General features: G+C 40.5%; 1 protein-coding gene and 1 long non-coding RNA gene across 2 annotated transcripts in view; both read left to right on the top strand.

The window, feature by feature from the left end:
• The first annotated feature begins 905 nt into the window (after window positions 1-905).
• Window positions 906-14,750, top strand: part of LOC118327242 (vasorin-like) — a 29,655-nt gene continuing 15,810 nt past the window's right edge. The window contains exon 1 of the mRNA XM_035660531.1: window positions 906-1,155. The gene's annotated coding sequence lies outside the window, so the exon portion shown is untranslated. The remainder of the gene's footprint in view (window positions 1,156-14,750) is intronic.
• The window catches only part of LOC118327243, a 27,488-nt gene continuing 15,810 nt past the window's right edge, over window positions 3,073-14,750 (top strand). Inside the window, exon 1 of the long non-coding RNA XR_004796680.1 lies at window positions 3,073-3,106. This is a non-coding gene — a long non-coding RNA (uncharacterized LOC118327243). The remainder of the gene's footprint in view (window positions 3,107-14,750) is intronic.

Below are 14,750 nucleotides of genomic sequence, written 5' to 3'. Positions count from 1 at the left end.
GGTCATTTCCTGTAGCTGATTAGAGATCTCACTTCTTACAAATCTGTTTCTACAGTGAGCTTGGAGGGAAACAGACAATTGCTTTTTCAGCCATCATTTATCTGGTATCACTTGAGTTTGGATTGCAGCGTTCCAAAAACAAACTTAAAGCTGTTCTGATCAATGTTTTTATATTCACAATAGATCAAATGACTACATGTAATGTGAAAGACTCAAAACCCACAGAGAATTACCACTCAGCTTTGTAGTTGGTGAATATATAGTGAAGCATTTAGCAGCTAAACAGTCAGATATTACCCTCAAGAGTTTGTGGAGACCAAACCAGAGATTGGAGGTTAATTATAAAACGTAACATTAACCAGGGGGGCAGAGACACAACTCTTAATAAATGCCAATGTTGGTCTGTGTTTGTTGGATGTGTAAATTAGCAACTGTTACAGAAAGTACTATTAAAGTATTATTAACTTTATAATGTGATAAAGTGTCAATGTTGTGTTAAGAGTTTGTTGCACTGCCCCCAAGTGGCCAAAAAACCAATTGATGCAGGTTTAAAGAGATGAGCTCCTTTAATAAACTGCACCAAAATACAGGTGATTCAGGTGTCGCTGCTGTATTGAGGGCCACACAATTTATGAATAGAAACATCAAATATAAAAACAATTCAGGGAAATGGAACGATTGCAAAAAAAAGAAAAGTACAATTAATTTGTGAATTGCATTTGTCCAAAAGTTAGTGTCATCTATCTTCAACATCTCTGAAGTGAAGAGTAAACCATCTTTCCTGCTGTAGATATTATTTGCAGGTGCAGCCTGCCTCGGGGTCGCGCACGACCGCGCGCTCCGGCTCCACACGGTACCTCCCACTTCCCCAGCTTGTTTAAGTGCTCGCCTCCTCTACTTGAATGAGCGCTATTGTTGAAAAGTCTGTGCGTCCCTGAACGCCGGCGGACCTAGGTTTCAACCTCTGACAGACAGAGCGGAGCGAGTGCGCTGCAGTGATACACCTTTTCATCTGAACGTCGTGCGGACGCGAACTCTGCAAGAAGAAGTTTTTGAACACTTTTGCATAGAGGGACACGCCGACAAAGTGGATAAAAAAGATTGGGTAGAAGCAGCTCGAACGCATTCCTGTGGACTTTGGATTACTTTACCAAGGTAAGCTCGCCCTGCGCTTTTCTCGAACCAGCGCTGAACTGTGATTTTTTTTTAAACTCGCAATGTAGTGCAGAAGTGCACAATGCGAATGACTAGAGCAATAACTCCCTGTGCTACTCAGTTGGGATTAACCTGGTTTTACTATTTTACATGAGGGTAAACCCTCCTCTTGTTGCCTTTGAGATGCTGTGTTATCGATTAAAACCACATAGTGAATCGGTTATTCTGACACTCTGAGAGGCTCTGATAATTGATCCAGCCTCAGCTTCTTTTAATGCCTTTACCCAGCCTGCCTCACATGTGAAAGCTTCTCTTGTGGCCGGTGACTGTCAGCGTATCCTCGCATTCCTCTCCCGGCGCACGGGTCACTATCTCGGGTCAGGATCTGCCGGCCAGACGCGCTCAGAGGGACGCACGGACAGAGGAGACACTGAGAGGTGTGTTTCCCTGCAGAGATACGTGGAAACAGGATTAGCTCTTATCGTGGTCGTTGCCTCAGACCGTGTTTGTGTCGAATGTATCGGATTAGAGGTCGTTATCTGCCCCTCCATGGTATCTCTCTGGCTGTTTGTTTTCACCTCCGATGGGAGGCTTTAATCTCGATGACTGGCTGCTGATCCCCGGAGACAAATCAAGATATCTCCTTTGGGACAAATAGGCTGTCTGTCGTTACTTTATGGTGTTTGCATGTACTGTTACCTCTGTGTACATTTTATGTCATTTCTTGTAGGTGAAAATTTTTTTTCAATCTATCTATTTTACTCTATTCTATAGAGTGTATTAATCTATTAGTCAATTGACAGAAATCAATCACAACTATTTTGCTAATCAGTTAGCAAAATAGAAGAGAAAAAGAAAAAGATCATTAAATGATTATTCAGCTGATAACTTCAATTTGGATTATTGACTAAATATTTAAGGTTTTAATCAAGAATTTAGTCATTTCCACTTCCAGGATATCAAATATGTGGAATTGTTGCTTTTCTTTGTTTTGTATCACTACATCATTTTATTTATTTTTGACCATTGCTCAGACTAAATGAGACTTCACCTCAAAGCTGTGATGGGCATTTTTCACAGTCTTATGTCATTTTAAAGAATGAGCAATATTTTAGTTAATGTAAAAAATAATTGAGAGGTTAATCACTGATATGGAACTAATAATTTGCTCTAGCTGTGGTATTTGCATGTGCACATGGAGTCCTTGTTAAGTACACTTGTGGATTGTGTAGTTACAGTATAATAAAACCAAACCTTTTCCGATCACATTACACATAGACAAGAAGATAAAAGTACACAAGTGATCTTTATTCATGTCTAGACTTCATGTAAACCTGCATTTGGTGGTATACATTTCTAATGTAAGGGAGAGTTTGTAATGCATGGCTGAGCTGTTCAAAGAAATCTAACTCTTGACAGTGATCTGCTGACAATGAGCTGCTGTCTTTTTTTACTTACATTGCAACTTGCTGCTTTCACTGTCAGCAGGCTCTATGAGTAGTTTGAGTACAATAAGGGCTCTCCAAATTAATATTGGTTGGTGAGCAGGCAGAAAAACAAATCCAGCGTGGAGTATGAGTATGGGAAAAGCAAAGAAAGGTGGAGTAAGAGGGATGGACCTAAGTACGTACGGTAGAGAGCGAGAGCAAAGCAAACATTCCTGACTTGGTGTCTCAGCAATTTAATTAAGGTTTTTGTGAGATGCTGCAGCGAGCACCTCGAGGTGAAGGCTTAACCCAGCCTCCCCCATTTCCAGCTTGGACTTATCCCAAGGGTCAGCTAATAAGTGTTCGGGTCATGCCACCATGACAACTAAATAGAGGCAAACCCGAAGGAAAGCTCCCCAATCAGGGAGTTAATAACCCCATGAAGGAAGTTAAGAGGTACAAGGTGAAGAGGATGGAGTTGTGCATCATATAGTCTGTGTGTGTGTGTGTGTGTGTGTGTGTGTGTGAAGAGATGAGATTTCAGTTGTTATCAGCCACACCAACTTAAAGCCCCTCCTCTTAGTGGGGTTTAAGTGTGCCCTGTGGTGCTCTGATGTTACAAAACACACACACACACACACACACTGCCTCTCCTCGGGTCAGATTTCGGTCACTGTATCGCTGGTTGGGTAGATTTTTAATGGGAATAAAGTCGGAGACGCAACTGGCTGGTTCTTATTTTCTGACACTTGTAAATGAAGTACTGCTTCCTGAAAGAAGTTGCTATTTTAAACTTTCACTACTTGCACTAAAGCACTGATGGCAACATGTTTTCTTTTTCCCTGCTGTTGTTCTCCCCTTCCTCTTTGTTTGACATCTGCAGATGTGAGATTTTTACCACTGCAGAGAGGCTCGTTTTCAGCCTCACCCGCCTGCTCTCTTGTTCTGGTTTCTCTTCGATCTGTTTTCCATCTTGGTTTTCTGCTGTTAGCCTAATATTTTCTCTGGATTTTTCTTTTATGTGGGACAGAGTGTCACTCTCACTGTCACTCTCAGTCAAATCTTTGTGATACTCAACTCCATTACCAGACAGAACATTGATACTTGACCCTGGATTACATTTTTATGGACAATACAATATCTGTGCATGCCATGGCAACTATGCTATGGTTAAGGTGAAAAAATCATGAATAGAGACAAATATAGCGAGGGTGAGGCAACTAGAAGTCTTGGTTATAGTGAAAAGGGGCAAACACTAAGTTTTGGATTGTAGGACACGCATGCAGGTCAGACACGCTCCACGCCCATCCACTACTCCGACCTCCACACTTCTACTTTATGCTTCGTTAAAAGGGCACACAACTTCCTGCATTGGAAGTGGATGTTAATCATGCACGGTAGAATGTCTGGTGTATCCATCATTTAGTTTTTAAGCACAAAATCAAACTGCACGTAAAAACAAGTGGAAGAAATCTTGCCGTTGTTGCAGATGTATAGGTGGGGTGGGCTGAGCTGCTTGTCCGCTCATTTGGGATCGTTTAAGGAAGGGGGGACCACGCAGATGGAGCGGACGTCCAGCATCAAGCCTCTGACTGCTGATAAATCATTCTGCTCAGTTCAGTCATTATGCTGCTCGGGGCCGATTTTCCCCTCATGAACAGGCCTACCTGGAACTCTGCAACCATACTGAAACCATTTACAGTAACAAGCTGTCTTGATAACGTATGCTGACGATGGTTTGTTTCCCTGCTGCAGTTTTCAGGGCCAACTAACTTTGTTCAAAGGTGCAGCTATCAGTTTCATTATTGATTAATGTCTTGATAAGTGAAAAAATGATTCATAATTCCGGAGACCCCAAGGTGACATCTTTGATTTGCTTGTTTTGTCTGACCAACAGTCTAAAACCCAAAGACAGTTTGCAGTGGTATAAGACAGAGATGAGATGAACAGAAAATGTTTCTTATTGTTCTTGAATTTCTGTTTGATTGTCTTCAATTACTAATTAATTGATAATCAGAATTCAAAATCAAAACCCTACAGTTTAAAGTTATAGTTATGCATAGATGTTGCTCCTCTCTATTGCTATATTATACATCTAAAGCAACTTTAACATGGTCTTGCTATACCATTATTTAAATGATGGTAGTTACTGCTGAGATATTGCTAAATTTGGTTTCTGTTTTCAGCGACATAAAAAGACTCACATTACATCTTTACAAGGTTTCTTGACACCAGAAGAATTCTTCACTCAAACCTACAACAGGCTGAGACTTAACATGCTCACCAGAGGGGAACCTCTACTTTCTTATAACACAACCCTCCGCCTCTACCCCAACACCCCCAGGGAGGGTTTAGGGGTTGCTACTCCTTTACTAACCCATGAAGCGTGTCTCTAAGTACCTTCCCCCCTCATCCTCACAGTGTGTTGTATAAACACAGTGGTTCAGTAGGAAGGTAAAGAGCGTGACACATATAGACTCCTCATAACATTCCTCTGCGGTACCAGGAGGCACCAAGACAGAAAGATGCCTCCAACGGCAGGTCTGTGGTCAGATTACCCAGAGCAGGAATACCAAACTGAGATTATGGGAATGATTAACCTTTTGATAAACTGATATCAGCAGTTTGTTCCTCAGTTCATATCTCTTAAGGAAGTTTTAAAAGAAGTACACAACTTGTGCAGAATATATATTTAGACCTTGGCTTAATCTTAAACACATGATGTGTAGTGAACACCAGGTTTGAGTAGGTGCTGACTACAGTGCAGGCAATCAGAAGAGAAAGCAGTTGTCCTGATGCAAAGATAACACATAATTCAGAATATAAGCCAATTTATTTATCAAGTCTAGGGACAATTAACACTTTTTATTTTATTCAGCAAAATGCAGCAAAATTTAGACATGATTGAAATGTTTCATTTTAATAAATCTTAATGTGCTAGACAGTTCTGCAAGAATAATTAAGACCTGTACCACTGGCATGGCTGTCATTGTCACGCATATTCAAAAAATTCAGGTTATGGCAAACATTTATAGCCTGTCAGTACCAGACACTACTAAGTAGAGCACTGACATCCAGTGTAATAATACGTTTCAACCCAGCCAAAAAGTCTGCACCCTAAATCATCTGCTCTTGCAATCATCCTGATATTTGCAGGCAGCTAGCTTGCTAACATTAGCTACCTGGCTACAAAGCAGGGACAGACTGAAGGAAGTAGAATCTGCACACTGAAGTCACAACGGGACTGTCATGAGTCAAATTAGCTAATGTAGCCAGCTGTCATCCCTTTTATTTTTTGACTGATATTAACTTTTTTGGGCACATTGTAATACCTCAATTTAATAATTAATTAATTAATTGATTAATTTAACAAACATGTAAACCATTAAAACATATGTTTTATGCTGTGTGAGAACCCAGAGAAACAGGGACTGTATATACAAAAGCTTTTATATTTTCACTTGACACCTAATCTGTCTGAAGTCTTTAAGATAACACATCCCTCCGCCTCGATCCTCTGCCAGCAGCCATACCACTACCTGAGGGCGAGGAGAGGTGTCTGTGTTTGAATTGGTGTGGAGGGTGGGGGGTGGTAGATTAGGGGAACCCCACCTTCCAGCCCCCTTTTTCTGAGCCCCTCTCTCTTTTTTTCCTGAGGGCACATAGTCTGGTTGTACACACACACACACACACTTTCATCTCCATTCAACACCCCTCATTCCCCTGCACACACACAAACACACACACAGGCTGGAAGTAGACAGTGGCCTGGGGGCTGCAGGGCCTCACAAAGCACTTCAAAGGGTGGAGGTCTGGATCTGTGATGTCCTGAACAACTCAGAGGCACAACAGGTGAAGAGAGAGGCAGTTTGACAAACAGAAGTTAACCAGCAGACTTGGTTACCATGGACGCGTGTGCTGAGGTCCACACTCGTGTGTAGCACGTCGCATGTGTCAGGACGTGTGAAAGATTATTAAGCCACATTTGCCTCAGGTGTAAGTTTAAGGGAATGTGTGCTTATGTGCGTCTGCATTCAGGTGCACATGTAGTATCATGTTCCCCTTTACTCTCCTTTTGTTGTACAGCTGACATGCAAACCCTGCTTCTGTGCTGCAACAAGTCTGTGTTGGTTAGTTTGTTTTAAATTTTGAATCAATTGTATTTTTGTCATGACATTAATGAAGATAAACTAAAAGTGTCCAATAGGATTAAAGCCCTATTTGCACAGGACTATTACCAGGGGACCTTGTGATTTAGTGCTGCCCTTTCGCACGTTCGCATTGCTCGATAAGACAAGATGTGCAACTGATCCCAATTGACTAAAAGGAGCTGTGCTACAGTACAGGTCTATCAACAAAACTGTCATCTTAATTACAGCCTTGACTACAGGTGTGGCACCACGCTTGTTCCTCAACAAATTTAACCGTGAAAATTGTGACTGACTTGACATGTTTGGCTCCAAGTCAGACACACACATACTGTTTGTCCACTGATAAACAGGAATAACACTACTGGCCACAAGTGTACGTGTCTGTATGCCCAATCGTGCCATACTGAGTAATGTTATAATACTCTGCAACCCATTGTTTAACTGACACAGTCCTTTATACAGTCTTATAGCTGCACTGCTGCTGAGAAGATAAGATATGCACACATATGTAAAGATACACACACATCCATGATAACATATGTTAATGAAACTGCTAGACAGTACAGATTTTAACAAAGAATGCAGTTACATACATACTCTTACAATGATTCTACACCGTTTCTCTTCTCTCTGTCACACACACACACACACACACACACACGTCACACACACACACAATCACACACACGTGTATGCACACACACTCACAGTCCTCCTTGGAGGCCTCACTGCAGCTGGCAGGGGATTAAGGGGTCAGGAGTCAAAGGGGGGACCAGTCAACCCACAGACCTCGACAAGAACTGACGAAGCAGAAGAAACACAGGCAAAGAGAGAGAGATGTACAGAGGGAGTGTTAAATCAGAATCAAACTTACAATCTAGATCACCAAAATAAGAAAAAATATGCCCTACTGAGTGAGTATGTTTCCATTAGGCTCAAAGCCGAGCATCTGACGATGCTTGGACCACCACTGAAAGACAAACAGATCAAACCAGCACGTTTGGGCTTGTGCAAGATTTTCAACTGTTATTCACTTGTTTATCTTGATGAGAGCAGGTTAGGGTCACGATTTCAACAGTTGACTTAGCTCTAAGAGCTCGTCAGGCTTGTGGCATTTTAAAAGTGGAGGTTTCCTAAGGTCAGCTAAGATAAATGAGCATTATTAGTGCGGGTATTTAGTACAGGAAAATATCTATAATCAATAAGTTTGATGTATTTGTTTCAAAGCCATAAAAAAACTGAGTTAACTTGTCTGTTTTTGACCAGTTGCACATTTTAACGTAATATATCTTTGATATTTTTCTAGCCTGACAACATCTGTCTCCACTGTTGCAACAATGAGCCCATTGAAACTTAAAAGAGTAAAAAAAAAGTTCAAAGGGACAGGCTAAATTATCCATATAATTCAAAGTATCCAAATAAAACTACTGTGGAAGTGAGAATGTTTCTGTAAATTAAACGGCTTTGTCTGGTGCTGCAGTGAACAAAGGCAAAGATGGGGCAAAACTACGTATTTATTGTTTGTGGGTGACATTGCAATGTTTGGTTTGCAGTAAAACAAAAAATCAAATATTAAAATGTGCAGAAAGAGAAAGAGAATAATTATATAAAGCAAACAACATCCACAAAAATATTCAAACGGTTGTGAATGTTCAGTGTGAACACTTTAAAGTTGTTTTGAGTTGACGAGGCACACATTATTTACTCATCATCCACACATGGAGTGTTGGCAGAGTGAAGAACAAATTGTTTTTAGGAAGAAGACAAATGACTTTTAGTGTGGTCATGTTTTAGCATTAGGATAAAAAGTGCAAAACACAGAGACACTAATCGTACAGACAAATCTGGTTTATCTGGTGAAAAAAGGGTCATTATAATTTATGAACACTCCCTCCAGCTGTCTCAGTCAGGGCCATTTTAGATGAAGCATCAGTCTGAATTGCTTTGCACTTGACGCTGCACTTTACACATCCTCTGCCCACTGAACCCAGCCTAGCAAACTGGCTGTGGGCGAGTCTGTGGTCTTTTTAATTTGGACATCTTGTTCACAGATGAGAACTGAAAGCCACTTCAAAGAGATGGCAAGCAGATCAAAAGTTATGCTGCAGCAGCTTTTATTGCACCGAGTGGGGAGAAGAGTGAATAGTGGAAGTGTATGTTGTGTGTGAATGTGTTTAGGTGTATTTGTGTAAAAAAAAAAAAAAGACAGAAGACAACTATTTAGGGAAACTACACATTTATTATTATTTATGAATTAGTTGTTGCTATTTTGTCAGTTAAAGGTCCTGATAAAGGTCCTGTGTATAGCATTTAGGAGGATATATTGGCAGAAATTAAGTATAGGTATGTTTTCATTAGTGTAGTTTCATGAGTAATCACTTGATAGGGTTTTTTCACGGCTACTGTAGTTTCTCCTACACGCTTGAAAGGCGAGCGGTATTCAGTTGGTTGCAATCTGACACCTCACTGATTGAATCCACTAAATCCTACACACTGGTCCTTTAACAACGAGTTAGCAACAAGCTAGCAGCTGTTTTTCATGGTTCAGGTGACCTCAGATTACTGAATAAATTCTGTCCAATATGCTTTAATTTATCCTAACACACATAGTTTCTACTGTGCCGTTTTAATGCTACATTAGACGCTACATTTGTTGCCACATTGTTTAGCGGTTTTTGTCCAGTCTTTGCTAACAAGCAGCTGGCTGCACACATCCTGCTGTCTCGAATGCGGAGCAAAATCAACATGGACAATATAAATGGGCCACTTGGGTTTAATAAGGCCCACAGATTTATTGTGATTTTGTACTGAGAATCATGTGCTTCAGGTATTGGCTGCCAAACACCATGTTGGGTTGCCACATACAGTCCCTGCAACATATTTTACAGAATAATTGTTTGTTGTGTTTGAGTGCAACAATTCTTAATTGAAGAGAACACTTTAAGTAATCAGAGGAAATTTATGTCATGGTCCACTATCAACATTGTGTACTGATACCTGCTGGAGTCTTTATTTTTATTTAAGTTTTATAGAGGAGACAGTGTTTATTTCTTTGTGTCCTTCATGTGTAATCTACCAGTGCATTATCGATGGCCGCTAGCTAAACCAAGACACTCCACAAACACAGACAGACCAATACAAGTCCAAGACAAGCAGTCAGCAGGTCAGTCAGCTGCAGAATCACTGCTCTGTGCCTCTCAGGAGGCCAAAAAACACCAGACTGTTACTCTTATTGGAGCAGATGGGACGTATTAAACAAACTGAGGTAGCAAAGATTGATGGAGCAATTTCACAGCCTCATAGCAGAAAATGAACTTAATATATCTGTGTTGGGTTTGATTGAGTTGCTGGTCAGTTCAGAGACATCTGGCCCTCACTAAACTCCCTGCTCATTAAAATCTGACTGCTACCATTATTCAAAGGGATGGAAAGGTTTGTGTGTGTGTGCATGTGAGGCAAGCCACAAAGTTTGTTGTAATTCCCATAGTTTGCCAATTGCTAAAGGTGATAGATAGTTGTTGTTTTATATGGATTTCCATCATATTACTGCCTCTGCCTCAATACCAGGACAAATTTAAATGGAGTGCACTGTGTCAGCTAAGGGGTAACAACACAATTGGGTCAGCACAAAGGACAGCTGAGTAAGCAAATAACCATGGACATGGAATAAAAACTGAATTCACTCAGTGATGTCCCTACAGTTGAGACAAACATAGAGTATTTTCATAACTGGCAGCATGAAGAACAGCTAAGCCTATAGAGATGTTAACCAGTTCTTTGTTTAAGCCATCTCTGTGGCTGACTATGCCCTTGCACAATGTTTTTAGTAAATGTATGCCCCTTAAAGAGGCAACAATACCATATGCAATGTTTAAATGAAATGAAAACTACTAAGTCTGGCCACAAGACATTGTGGACTTACTTACATATTTGCTGAGTGTGATTAGTGTACAGTGGACGTGAAAGACTAGAAAAAAAAATGAAGGTTTGAAATGACAGGATGAACTTAATGTGTTAAAACATGTAAAGGTCGAGTAGTTTAATTTCATGGAACTGTAACTTAAAACAGTGGAATAACAAAAAAAGTTTAGGGTGATATTGCAGAGGGATTTAGGTTCTTTTCTGTGGACTAGCTGTGGTTGAGCTGTAATTGATCCATGGGAACTGTGTGACTAAAGCAACCTGTATTACTTATGTGCATACATCTGCTTTATGGGCCTGCATACCTGTGTGTTTACTAACAGCTGATTTGGTCAAAGCTAATGTGAGGAAATCGGTTCTGATCTATCTAATTTCCATCTCTTAACAGATTTTCACTTGTGATTAACACGTCCGAACTGCACATGCTCAGAAACTTACACCATGTTTGGTTTATTTATTTGTTGTTCAGCTCAGCTGCAGTATGTTAAAACTAGTTAGTTCACACATCTTCCCATGAAATCGTACAGGACAGATACTATCTTCAAAGAAATCTGAAAGAAGCATGGCAATGCTTTCACTGGACCATTTCAGCTCCTTTTGAAACTACAGTTTAAAAAAAGAACTGTTTCTGGTAACATTTTGGTGGTTATGACAAGTATTTGTGAAAAGGTCACACTTACTCTATCCTGCTCCTCTGTAAATGTATTTTAATGAACATTTCAAACCAAAAAGGATTCAAAAATACATATAAAAACAGCTGAGTCATATTATACCCTGAACAGTAAAGGGTTTCAACAAGGCAAACATTATTTATGCTATCAGTGCAAAATCAAATGAGGTCACTTGTGGCTTGTGTGTGTGTGTGTGTGTGTGTGAGACTGAGTACGAATACACACTCCTCACAAACACAACATCATTTTTCTTCCCATTCCCTCTCCAAACATCCCTACAAGCCTCGGGGCTTTTTTTCAGAGTCGTGTGTCAGCGCCTGGTCTGCGGTGGAGCGTATCGTCGCCATTCTTCGCATTTCTCTTTCTCAGAGTCCAGTTACTCTACATGGAGTGCAGAGACGCTTGTAGAATACTTATACGCAAGTAAAATGTTAATGTGCAATCCAAAACACAGGCTTCAAAAAAAAGTTTGCACAACTTTTTCATCATTGTCCACAGGCTCATTTGCTACTGGTTAATATTGTAACTAGCCAGTATATTAGCTGGAGCTAATATGGTGCTAATTACATCATTCTAAGCACAGTAGTCTACCAGTTTGGACACACTTTCTCAACTCGAAAACTTTAGACTTGTACTGTGAGTGTTGACTTCTTTTTTTTATTGTGGACATATACTAGCTAGATTAATGTCTGTGTTATACTTTCTATGAGAACTTTGATTTTTGACTGATAATATTTTGTTTCTTCCTGACATGACATTTCCCCTCCGAGTTTGTTGTCCAGTAGTGTTTTCAGTTTCAGATCTTGACCTCAGAGGCAATCAGCTGCCTTCAACCTTTACTGGAAGCGTGTTTAGAAGTCACTGAATAGCCGTGCAAACACACGTGTACTGAGGTCCGACGAGTCGGCCTCCAAAGTCAAATTCTGTCCTACTGTTCTTCCATGAACCCAAAATTGAGTCCTAAAACAATGAAATATCAAAACAAGAGAGAACAAATAAATCTTAAAATCCAGGGGCAGAAAAAAACCATCACACCTAAAAAGAAAACAAACAAAGGGAGCAAGATGGAGTGTTAACGCGACCTTTGACCCTATTCAACTAAGTCACTTTTGGGGTTATTTGAGCTGCTCTTTGTGCACAAGTACAGTTTCAACCTAACACATTAGACTCCGAGTCCGTTTACTCAGGACTGTGAATAAGTTGTCTCTTATTTGAGGTGAATGTTCACAAGTTTAATGTTTGTCACTGCTGATAGTGAGGCAAGTGCAAACAGAGAGAGAGCCTGGTTTCGGTCTTGATTAATGTTAAGGAGATAAGCACCATTCCAATGTGTGTGTGTGTGTGTGTGTCCTGTGATGTCATCAGTGCTCTGAATCCATGCCGTTTTGTGAGTTCAGGTAAACATCAACTGTAGTCAGCATAAAATTTTATTTTTTTGTCAGTGTCGGGTTTCCAGATAAAAGTAAGTAGTGCTGTTCAAACTTCACACGATTCTAGTGGGAAAGTTGTTTTTCTGGCATTGACATGTTGCTCAAATAGCACAGGATGAACTTTGTCCAAACTAAAATTAGTTCCATATTTTCCTTCACTTACAAACACAAAGGCTTCTCAGCAGAGTCGCCCTCCCAGGACACATTTTACGTGTCTGTAGCTGGTTTCACGCAGGGAAAATAATGTCATGGATCAGGCCTGGTCTTGTGAAAGTGAGGGAGGGAGCAGACAGCCAGGCATGGCTCTGAACAGCACCACAAAGAGTTAAAAAAAATCAGATTTTCTGTTTCTGTGTAAAATGCTGCCTTTGTTTCTGGGTCATGAACCAGCCGAGGTCACTGGCTTTGACCCAGCCAAACAAACACACAGGCAGTTCAGTTTGCACTAATTGATTCCCCTTCCAGCATAGACAAGAATGAGAGAGTGTGTGTGTGTGTTAGTGTGTGTGTGTTTACTTTAAAGGATCTGTCGGGAGTTTAAGTAAATAGATAAGTGACAAAGTAAACACCCATCCCACACACACACGCACACACACACACATACCCAACAACATCCTACTTCAGGGATACATTTATAGACACACAATAAATGTTCGTGCCTCTTATTAATACATTGTTCTGTGTTCATAATTTTCTTATGGTTAACACATTTGCCAATTATAATCCAATTATAATTGTGTGTGTGTGTGTGTGTGTGTGTTCTTACTGGCAGTTCCTATAGACGTCTCTCAACAGTAAATCCATCCACACTCCCAGACCTAACAGTGGGTTAATGAGGTGATCCAGCAGCAGGGGATGCTTGTAAGAGGTCTTTGGGTCTGCCTGGGTTTGTGTGTGTGTTGGTGTGTGTGCATGCATCTCGTCAAGGATTTAAGTGGGTGTTGCAGAGGCAGCGTTCATGGTGTGTGCACGAGACGAATATGATCTGGAGTCGTGTGATTTTAAATAACGGCACTGATTGTTGCTGATTTTCCAGTGCACGTCGGCCATGCATGTAAATTTCCAGCACAAATTAGTTAGTAGGTTTGGTGAAGTCCCATGATATTACCAAGCCATGCAAGATGTTCTCCAGCATGCAGTTTGTAGCTTACTGACGAGGCTGTGGTGAAGTCTGAAATAGGTTCTAAGTACAATTTTTATTGCAAACATTGTTCAGTAGGAAAATGATGAACTGTAATACACATATTATAATGTATCTACTACAATCTTACACATTTGTAGGTCATTTGCACATGGTTATGTAATGTTTATAAACAGGCAAAGCTTTTAAGTAATTCCCCACATAATCCAATGCAGTATGCTGAAAACACCCACCAAATGACTTGTGAAAGCATGCAGGACTGTTGCATACATGTAATCATAATGGATAAAAGTATTAACTTTATTATTTGAAGTCAAAAAGCTCAAAGTCCCCATATTTCCATGCTTTTTCCATGCAGTTGCCCCAGACTCAGATGGCAATATCAAAGGAGTAGACATACATTTACATATACATAGCATACTTCAGTCAGGCTCAAGTGGCTTTCTGCGTCAAATGTGCTTACAATTTATAAGACACCTTGCTGATTGTGCTACCAGTAAATAACATTACTTCACGACTCTCCTGTCCCTGCCTGAACCCACCGTGTCTTTGTTGTCCCTGGAGTCATAGTCCTGGTCAGAGCCACTGTAAACCACCAGGCCCCCCTCAGAGTTGGCTTGGTAAGTCTTGTCGACCAATCAGCTCTTGTCAGCTAATGGTTTAGTCGACTATTAGGGGACAGCCCTACTAGAGCCAAAGAAACTTCAGCAGTGTCTGTTGTATTTGTGAGTGTTGTTTGTTTTGTCAGTTGCTATTTTTAATTCCCATTAGAATAAGGACCAAATTAATATAAGTTTAGTTTCATTTTGCTTTAGTACTTTCCTGCTATCTCTCCCTTTTTTTTGGCTTCATTT

Source organism: Morone saxatilis, unplaced genomic scaffold (assembly GCF_004916995.1).
Source record: "Morone saxatilis isolate NCDOM2014 unplaced genomic scaffold, NCSU_SB_2.0 Contig17, whole genome shotgun sequence".
Lineage (NCBI taxonomy): Eukaryota > Metazoa > Chordata > Actinopteri > Moronidae > Morone > Morone saxatilis.
Note: the sequence above shows the minus strand (reverse complement) of the source record. Positions and strands in the feature narration are given on the sequence as shown.